A 2,500-nucleotide genomic window follows, 5' to 3' on the forward strand; every position below is an offset into this window, starting at 1 on the left:
TGCAGCCATAACATTCTTTTCTATTACATTTTACATTTAATTTTTTCAACTTATCAATGATTTTACATGAGTTAAGAAGTTATAGATGTCTAAAGTTAATATTTTTGAGCACCTACAGCCTAACCACACTGTACATTCCCAATCTTGTTTGATCTTGGAAGCTATGCAGTGTTGGGCCTGGTTAGTACTTGGATGGGAGACCACCTGGGAATTCCAGGTGCTGTAGGTAATTTTATGCAGTCATAACATTCTTTTCTATTACATTTTACATTTAATTTTTTCTACTTATCAATGAATTTACTTGAGTTAAGAAGTAAAAGAGGTCTAAAGTTATTGTTTTTGAGCACCTACAGCCAAACCACACTGGACATGCCCAATCTCGTCTGATCTTGGAAGCTATGCAGTGTTGGGCCTGGTTAGTACTTGGATGGGAGACCACCTGGGAATACCAGGAGCTGTAGGTAATTTTATACTGCCATAACATTCTTTTCTATTATATTTTTCATTTCATTTTTCAACTTATCATTGAATTTACTTGAGTTAAGAAGTTATAGATGTCTAAAGTTAATATTTTTGAGCACCTACAGCCTAACCACACTGGACATGCCCAATCTTGTTTGATCTTGGAAGCTATGCAGTGTTGGTCCTGGTTAGTGCTTGGATGGGAGACCACCTGGGAATTCCAGGTGCTGTAGGTAATTTTATGCAGCCATAACATTCTTTTCTATTACATTTTACATTTAATTTTTTCAACTTATTAATGAATTTACTTGAGTTAAGAAGTAATAGAGGTCTAAATTTAATGCTTTGAGCACCTACAGCCAAACCACACTGGACATGCCCAATCTCGTCTGATCTTGGAAGCTATGCAGTGTTGGGCCTGGTTAGTACTTTGATGGGAGACCACCTGGGAATACCAGGTGCTGTATGTAAATTTAGACAGCCAAAACATTCTTTTCTATTACATTTTACATTTAATTTTTTCTACTTATCAATGAATTTCCTTGAGTTAAGAAGTAAAAGAGGTCTAAAGTTAATGTTTTTGAGCACCTACAGCCAAACCACACTGGACATGCCCAATCTCGTCTGATCTTGTAAGCTATGCAGTGTTGGGCCTGGTTAGTACTTGGATGGGAGACCACCTGGGAATACCAGGAGCTGTAGGTAATTTTATACTGCCATAACATTCTTTTCTATTATATTTTTCATTTCATTTTTCAACTTGTCATTGAATTTACTTGAGTTAAGAAATAAAAGAGGTCTAAAGTTAATGTTTTTGAGCTCCTTCAGCCAAACCACACTGGACATGCCCAATCTCGTCTGATCTTGGCAGCTATGCAGTGTTGGGCCTGGTTAGTACTTGGATGGGACACCACCTAGGAATCCCAGGTGCTGTAGGTAATTTTATACTGCCATAACATTCTTTTCTATTACATTTTACATTTAATTTTTTCAACTTATCAATGAATTTCCATGAGTTAAGAAGTAATAGAGGTCTAAATTTAATGCTTTTGAGCACCTACAGCCAAACCACACTGGACATGCCCAATCTCGTCTGATCTTGGAAGCTATGCAGTGTTGGGCCTGGTTTGAACTTGGATGGGAGACCACCTGGGAATACCAGGTGCTGTAGGTAATTTTAGACAGCCATAACATTCTTTTCTATTACATTTTGCATTTAATTTTTTCAACTTATCAATGAATTTACTTGAGTTAAGAAGTAATAGAGGTCTAAATTTAATGCTTTTGAGCACCTACAGCCAAACCACACTGGACATGCCCAATCTCGTCTGATCTTGGAAGCTATGCAGTGTTGGGCCTGGTTAGTACTTGGATGGGAGACCACCAGGGAATACCAGGTGCTGTATGTAATTTTAGACAGCCAAAACATTCTTTTCTATTACATTTTACATTTAATTTTTTCAACTTATCAATGAATTTACTTGAGTTAAGAAGTAAAAGAGGTCTAAAGTTAATGTTTTTGAGCACCTACAGCCAAACCACACTGGACATGCCCATTCTCGTCTTATCTTGGAAGCTATGCAGTATTGGGCCTGGTTAGTACTTGGATGGGAGACCACCTGGGAATACCAGGAGCTGTAGGTAATTTTATACTGCCATAACATTCTTTTCTATTACATTTTTCATTTCATTTTTCAACTTATCATTGAATTTACTTGAGTTAAGAAGTAAAAGAGGTCTAAAGTTAATGTTTTTGAGCTCCTTCAGCCAAACCACACTGGACATGCCCAATCTCGTCTGATCTTGGAAGCTATGCAGTGTTGGGCCTGGTTAGTACTTGGATGGGAGACCACCTAGGAATCCCAGGTGCTGTAGGTAATTTTATACTGCCATAACATTCTTTTCTATTACATTTTACATTTCATTTTTTCAACTTATCAATGAATTTCCTTGAGTTAAGAAGTAATAGAGGTCTAAATTTAATGCTTTTGAGCACCTACAGCCAAACCACACTGGACATGCCCAATCTCATCTGATC

At 37.4% G+C, this 2,500-nt stretch overlaps 11 pseudogenes; all 11 read left to right on the forward strand.

Moving 5' to 3' along the window:
* The first annotated feature begins 110 nt into the window (after positions 1-110).
* On the forward strand, positions 111-229 carry LOC148430883 (5S ribosomal RNA; annotated as a pseudogene).
* A 116-nt stretch (positions 230-345) lies between these two features.
* On the forward strand, positions 346-464 carry LOC148430884 (5S ribosomal RNA; annotated as a pseudogene).
* Positions 465-579: 115 nt separating this feature from the next.
* Positions 580-698, forward strand: LOC148430885 (5S ribosomal RNA; annotated as a pseudogene).
* A 115-nt stretch (positions 699-813) lies between these two features.
* On the forward strand, positions 814-932 carry LOC148430886 (5S ribosomal RNA; annotated as a pseudogene).
* A 116-nt stretch (positions 933-1,048) lies between these two features.
* LOC148430887 (5S ribosomal RNA) lies at positions 1,049-1,167 on the forward strand (annotated as a pseudogene).
* Positions 1,168-1,282: 115 nt separating this feature from the next.
* On the forward strand, positions 1,283-1,401 carry LOC148430888 (5S ribosomal RNA; annotated as a pseudogene).
* A 116-nt stretch (positions 1,402-1,517) lies between these two features.
* On the forward strand, positions 1,518-1,636 carry LOC148430889 (5S ribosomal RNA; annotated as a pseudogene).
* A 116-nt stretch (positions 1,637-1,752) lies between these two features.
* LOC148430890 (5S ribosomal RNA) lies at positions 1,753-1,871 on the forward strand (annotated as a pseudogene).
* Positions 1,872-1,987: 116 nt separating this feature from the next.
* LOC148430891 (5S ribosomal RNA) lies at positions 1,988-2,106 on the forward strand (annotated as a pseudogene).
* A 115-nt stretch (positions 2,107-2,221) lies between these two features.
* LOC148430892 (5S ribosomal RNA) lies at positions 2,222-2,340 on the forward strand (annotated as a pseudogene).
* A 116-nt stretch (positions 2,341-2,456) lies between these two features.
* The window catches only part of LOC148430893 (5S ribosomal RNA), a 119-nt pseudogene continuing 75 nt past the window's right edge, over positions 2,457-2,500 (forward strand).

Source organism: Taudactylus pleione, unplaced genomic scaffold, assembly GCF_031769625.1.
Source record: "Taudactylus pleione unplaced genomic scaffold, aTauple2 ptg003106l, whole genome shotgun sequence".
Lineage (NCBI taxonomy): Eukaryota > Metazoa > Chordata > Amphibia > Anura > Myobatrachidae > Taudactylus > Taudactylus pleione.